This window comes from Carya illinoinensis, chromosome 4, assembly GCF_018687715.1.
Source record: "Carya illinoinensis cultivar Pawnee chromosome 4, C.illinoinensisPawnee_v1, whole genome shotgun sequence".
NCBI classification, from domain to species: domain Eukaryota; kingdom Viridiplantae; phylum Streptophyta; class Magnoliopsida; order Fagales; family Juglandaceae; genus Carya; species Carya illinoinensis.
The window spans coordinates 24,407,620-24,415,000 of record NC_056755.1 but is presented as its reverse complement, the minus strand read 5'-3'; the positions used below and the strand labels follow the sequence as shown (position 1 = coordinate 24,415,000).

The 7,381-nt window shown below is 36.9% G+C and overlaps 1 non-coding gene across 1 annotated transcript; it reads left to right on the top strand.

Moving 5' to 3' along the window:
- Window positions 1–6,956: 6,956 nt before the first annotated feature.
- Window positions 6,957–7,064, top strand: LOC122308577. The gene has a single exon (XR_006242097.1). It is a non-coding gene; the product is annotated as a small nucleolar RNA R71 (small nucleolar RNA).
- The last annotated feature ends 317 nt before the right edge of the window (window positions 7,065–7,381 follow it).

The following is a 7,381-nucleotide window of genomic DNA, read 5'->3' as shown; positions in this document are numbered from 1 at the left end:
AAAAACTTGACCGGTGCAAAACTGCAAGTGCACAGTATCGTAGTTTTGTAATAAAGTAATAAGAAGAGTATCGTCCTCAGGGATTGGTACCTTACTCTTGCCAAATACCAAAATTATACTAATCTCAATTTTATCTAGAGGAATCGCTAAGGTTTTTGTAGTTGCAAATAAACTTAGATCAACTCAAAGAGAAATAAGCAAAGAAAATAAAACTGACTTTCAAAGATCAAATTCAATGGGGAAGAAAACTTCTAGGAAATCGATTTCACCATAATTCTTCACTATGCTTTTCTCATCTAGCTAATTTAACTTAAACCTCTTTTGTCTATTAGCAAATCTCTAATTCATCCAAAAGCCTCTTTCGATAGTCAATTGGAAGTGATTCTAGTTTATCAATTCACACAAGAGTATGCAAATTAAATAATCAAGAACGCAATAAGACCAATAATTTAATTACTACACAGGTTCATACAAGTCTTTCGATCTCTATACTTACCTATGCTGAAATATCCAAGATCTACCCTATGACTCCCTCTTTCGATAGCAAATCACAAGATTAATAATCATCTAATCAATGGCCAGTTAATTAGAAGCATTAAACTCAGAATAAATCAGATAAACAAAGAGAGAATTGCATTAAATTAGCATGGACAAACAAGCATAGTTCGGAAATAGGTTACATCGTTTTCCTAGAATAAAGAAAATTTAGCTCATGCTAGAAATGGAATTCAACATAAACGAATTCACCATAATTGTTCTGAGAAGATGGGAAGAAGAAAATAAACACTGAAAAATCCTCCTTGCAGCCTCAACTCGTCGTCAAAAGCTCAAGGGAACGATTCAACGCTTTTCTCCCGTCCGTGCTCGTGTATGAATCCAACGTACGTGCAATAAATTGGAATTCCGTCTCCAAAACAAATGATTTGAATCCCTCTAGCTATGTTTTTCTCTCCCAAAGAGTGTTCTCCAGTCCAAACTCGCGGCTCTAGAGTGAAAAATGGCTTTTATATGGTCCCACGACGGAAAACCTAAAATCTGTCAAAATACGATGTTCGCTCGAGCGGGGTGTCGAGCGCACGTCGAGCGTTCGACTCTGCCTGATTTCGCTCGAGCGTCCTATCGAGCGCACATCGAGCGTTCGACTCTGCCTGATTTCGCTCGAGTGTCCAATGTCTCTGCTCGAGCGATCTTCGTTTTTCAGCAACCCGCTCGAGCTCCCTGTCGAGCGGCAGTCGAGCGTTTGAATCTGCCTGAATTCGCTCGAGCGGCCAAAAGCCTCCGCTCGAGCGAACTTGTAAAATCTGCAATATGAAATTTTGCAAGCCATCAACGTTCAAGTCATGTTTCATGTTACATTATGTTCAAGTTTAGATTCATGTCAAGCTTTAAGTTCACATCCATGTTTTGTTTTAAGTTCACGTCCATCTTATGATTCAAGTTCATGTCATGTCAAGCTAAGTTTCAGTTTCAGTTCAAGATATGCCAGCTCATGCCATATTATGTCAAGTCACATTATGCTTATTATTTCATGCCATGTTATGTCAAATTATGTTATATTTACTATTGACTTTGAAGGTGCATTCATACCTTTATTGCTATGCATGCATCATTAATTTGTGTGAAAGTTTCCTGTTAACTTGTTGAGATTTGTAATCAAATCTTGATTACGCCCAAAGAATAACGCGGTAGTTGTAGCACAGCTTTGGGGTGTCGATTCCACAGGGAGACAAATTAAAAGAATAGCAAGAGAAACAAAGAAACTAAAGAAAAATATTAAATAGATAATGGAGAACAAAGATTAATTTTAAATGTAAATTAAAGTGAAGTAAAGTGATTAACGGAAAAAGTACTCAAATTTGACAAACAGTAGAGCGTCAGGAATCCCTTGCACAAATCTGATATTTTAATTATTCTTAATTCATTGGATAACTCAATTAGGAACTCAATTCCTACAATTCCCAATCGGAAGGTATAGATTTATAAACCAGACTTAAATAAAATGAAACACTTTGAAAAAACATTCACCACTTTTAAAAAACGTGAATTACTATCCCTATTGATAAAATCCAGTGACGACAATATACTCAGGAAGCGATATTGCAGCAAAAAACTAAATCAATATAGATAAATAATTGATCCAAACATAATCAAAGAACTAATCCATTCAATAGAAAAAGCATGACTGAATCCATAAACACAATAAATTCTATGATTATTCGGAGAAGAAAACATCAACGATGAATTGAGAATGATAAAACAAAAGAGTTTTAGCAATTGAAAATCAAATACATGAATTAACAATAAATTAGAAATACCATCTATTGTGCAAGTTCATCCCTAACCCTACTTGAGAATTTAGTTACCCATAAATATAATGGACAACAAAAATCTCTAGAGAAAACTGAAGCGAACGGTGGCCATGGAAGTGATTTTCTCCTCTCTTCAGATCTGCCTCTTGTGCCTCTTCCCCCCCTCCATTTCGTGCTAATGATATGCTTGTATAGGGTAAGAAAGAAACCCTAATGTCCTCTTGATTTCCGCATAAAAAAACCGCTTAAATTTTAGGACTTATCTTGGCAGCCACGTACAGCCTTCAGGAGTTCGAATTTGGAAATCCTTATTAGAGACAAAGTTATAGCCCTTTAAGATAGATTTCCAACGCATCAAGAATCGCATCAATCCAATATATGAGTAAAAATATCCGGTCAAAACACTAAAGTATGTCCAGACTGTCTCCTAGCGAATTTCGGACTTGGACTTCTTGTGGTTTCATTTTGTGATTTTTTTCTTTTTCTTTTCTTCCAAATTGCTCTCAAACCCCATGAATGTACTCCTTTGAATTTGACTGGGCTTGACTTGCTCTTTTATAAACTCCGAAATTAGACATAAAAAAACTGCTTAGGAGTATCCCAACGTAAATAGAAATTCAATTTAAGAATACACATTAATTTCTATGATTTCTATTCACATTTTAGCATTTTAGTCCAATAATAGGGTATATAGAGTGCACTTTCGCACACTCATCACACCCCCAACTTACTCCTTGCTAGTTCCTAGCAATTTTCATGTCAAAACAACGAAAGAGACCAAAGAAAATCACATATAAAGGCCATCAAGTCACACTTTCCAGATTCACATATCAAAACAATCTAAGGAATCCAATAACCCATCAAGATCAATCCACCTATAGCAATCCACAGAGTGTGTGTGTTCTCCAAGCCATAACCATCGTACCACTAACCTTGACACATGTAACATCAAGAACATCTTAAGCAAAAGGTTTAACTCCATAACTCACGGGTATAATAGTGTTTTGTGTAAGGGCTCTCTCTATGGAGTTGACAATGGGTGTATGCACACTCTCATGGAAAATTAGGCAATTATGTACAAGCAACAAGCAAACATTGATCTTATGATAGGAACACTAACAAATGAGACTTCCACCAATCTTTCCAACAGCTTACTTAGGATCAGAACGGTCAATACAAAAGGTTGTAATGTGGCTTGGTTTTGGGGTTATATGAAAAAAAAAGGATGAAATGGATTCAAAAACTTCCAAGTACATACAAAGGAAATTTTATCAAATATCTCAATAGACCACACTTCTCACTTGATATACTCTCCAACTTTTCAGATCATCAAATAATAATGCTTTTCCTTCTTCTTCCTTTTTTTTTCAACAATTTGATGGACAAACACATGCCACTTTTGTATTCTTTCCATCTATACCAACTTCTTTTTTTCTTTCTTTTTTTTTTAGAGCTCACTCAATTGAACACTTTGCAACTTGTACTCTTCTCTTTTTTCTGTCGTCTTCTTCTTCTTCTTAATTGAGAATGATAAAATTAAAGAAAGAAAACACAAATTCCACACCTAGTATACACTTGGAAGTAAAAAGGGTAAGAAAATCTGTGTATAGGTTATACTCCAATGTGGAGAGGCATGGATGATATTGGCATATGAAAAGAAAAAGGTACAAGTGTTTATTGGCTCAAAGTTGGCTACTAGGGGTCTATGATGGAAAGGATAGCTTGAAAGGCTCAAACATTAATCCTAAGTTGACCTTCGTCATATCTCAAGTATATCCACCATTGTACCGCAAATCATGTAATGATATTCTCAAAAGAAGTGTCCAATTCAACAGATCAATGAACGCTTATCATAATTTACTGCATTTGTATGCTCTCAATCCTCTCCAAACTCACATGAAAACTTAAGCAAAAGAGTGCTCTAGCTACATGTGTCAAACCACCATCTTACCACAAAACTTGGATAAGTGCATTAAGGATTCTGTGAATGTTTCAGCAAAAAATGATCTGGTGGGTTTGGTGAATTCACGAAGATGGCTATGAATGAGAATGAGTACACATGTGAAAATGATGCACATGTGATGCAAATTAAAAAAAATTGACACATGAAAATATGCCACAGAGTTCCAACAAGCATTTTAAATACTGAATTTGCACCACCACCCCCCCAACTTAAATGAAACATTATCCTCAATGTTTAAGAATCAAAATTGAATGGGGAGTAACTGAAAATGGTAGAATACACCTGATGAGTGACGTGGGTAGCTCCTTAAACACCAAAGATGGTAATCTGAAATGACGAAATGAAACTATCCTGCAATCAAAAACAAAGAAAACAACAGCAAACAAAAAAGGAAAAGAAAGAAAATAAGAAAAAAAATAGAAACAAAACAAAGCAAAACAAAATAAATAAAGAAACACATACCTTGGTAGTGTGGTTAAGGTTGATAGACTGGACCCACAAGTGGAATGTCTTCCACTTCCGAAACTTGCCTATCAATTAATATTTTAAGGCGTTGACCATTTACTTTAAAGATTCGACCATCCTTAGGATCCTCTATTTCTACCACCCCATTTGCAAAAACATTTTTCACTAGAAATGGGTCAGTGCACCTAAACCGAAGTTTTCCTTTGTGCTTGTGAGATCCAAAATCATATAAGCATATTCGGTCATTAGGTTTAAACCTCTTCCTAAGAATATTTTTATCATGAAACGCTTTCATTTTAACCTTATAGACTTTAGACTTAGGCAAAGATTTCAATTTAACTCTTGGTGCTTTCATACTTACAGGAATCTGTTTTCCACATTTCTTAGGCAACTCCTCAAATTTCTGTTGCCAAACCTGTGTGCCATAATCCTGAATTTCATCAAAAATAGCATAAATATCCATAACATCAGATGAATCACTAACAGATGTATTAAACTCAGAATTCACAAGGGAATATTCAAGGGGATCAAAATCATGAGTTGTGTGAACTCCCTTGTCTATGAGTGCATCAATCATATACGTTTGGTGGCACTCGTCATCTGTTGGCTGCTTCTCAATATGGAAAATGTTAACCTCCATGGTCATGTTTCCAAAAGATAACTTCATCAACCCATTCCTGCAATTTATAAGTGCATTAGCCATAGCAAGAAAAGGTCTACCTAATATGAGAGGAACTTTAGAGTTAGACTCAACAACTGATTGAGTGTCCAAAATTAAGAAATCAACAGGATAATAAAACTTGTCAATTTGGATCAAAACATCCTCAACTATTCCCCTCGGTTTCTTAATTGAACGATCAGCCAACTGAAGCACGACAGAAGTAGGCTTAATTTCACCCAAAGCAAGCTGCAAATAAATGGAATAAGGCATCAAATTAACACTAGCTCCTAGATCTAGCAAGGCTTGCCCAAACTCATGATTCCCAATATTACATGCAATGGTTGGACAACCAGGATCCTTGTACTTAGGAGGAATTCGCTGCTCAATTAGAGCACTAACTTGCTCTGTCAGAAATGCTGTCTTCTTAACATGGTGCTTCCTCTTAACTGTACACAAATCTTTAAGAACTTTTGCATAAGTGGGAACTTGTTTAATAACATGCAAAAGAGGAAGGTTAATCTTTACCTGCCTGAGGTTCTCCAAGATTTCATTGCTAGGATCCAAAGTTCGCATACCAGATTTTAAAGCTTGAGGAAATGGTACCTTAACTGGACTCTTGATTACCTCGGCATCCTTGGGGAACTCGGTGCTATCATTGCTTTGTTCCTCTTCAACATCCTCTTGCTTATCAGTTGTTGGGATGTGTAAGGACTTACCACTTCTTGTCATAATGGCATTGACTTCTTTTAAATTTTTTTGTGCCATATGCTGACCTTGGGGTGCGGATTGAGCTTGAGAAGGAAACTTGCCACGCTCATTCACACTCAAGGAGCTCATTATCTTGGATATATGACCCTTTATCTCTTTGTTTTCTTCAACAACCTGCATAATCAAAGATTCAAACTTTTGATTAGTTTTACTCTGTGCCTCAATAAAAGCATGCAAAGTGTCTTCTAAAGGACTCCTAGAAGATGAAGGTGCATGATATGGTGCAGGATATGATCTAGGGGGTTGTGCAGGAGGCTGGTTTTCAGACTTCCAGCTAAAATTGGGGTGATTACGCCACCCAGGATTGTAGGTATCAGAGAAAGGTGCAACAGGTTTCATATACATACCTAAGGCATTACATTGTTCCTCATACATCCCTCTCATCTCAGCAAATGTGGGACACTCTTGGGCAAGGTGATCTACCCCACCACACACAAAACATCGTCCAAAAGACTCTGCATGATTAGCCACGTGTGTTGGCTTTAAGTCTTTATTCTTCAACACCTCTAGCTCCCTAGTGAGCATCTCAACCTTAGCCTTTAGGTTATCTTCTTCCCTGAGATGGTAAATTCCACCACCATTTAGGTTTCCTGCAGGTCGTGACCTATTTGTGCTCTCAGTAGCACTAGGTCCAGTCCAAGTGTGAGCTTTTTCAGCAAGCTCATTGAGGTATTCTATGGCCTCATCAGGATCTTTCTGTAAGAACTCACCATTACACATCATCTCCACAAATTGACGCTCTCTAGGTGTAAGTCCCTCATAAAAATAGCTCACTAAGCGCCAATTCTCATACCCATGGTGAGGACACATACTCAATAGCTCCTTAAATCTCTCCCAAGACTGATACAAAGTCTCACTATCCTTTTGTACAAAAGTGGAGATTTGTCTTTTTAAAGCATTGGTCTTATGTTGGGGAAAATATTTTTTAAAAAAGACCTGAGTCATCTCATTCCATGACCCAATAGATCGTGGTCTCAAAGAGTATAGCCAACTCTTAGCTCTATCCTTCAAAGAGAAAGGAAAGAACTTAAGTCTCACAATGTCATCAGTTGCATTTTGACTATGAAAAGTCGCAACTACTTCCTCAAACTCCCTAATGTGCACATATGGATTTTCATTTTCCAAGCCATGAAAAGTAGGGAGTAACTGTATCATCCCTGTTTTAAAATCCAATTGGCGAATATTAGCTGGAAACATGATGCATGATGGTGTGGC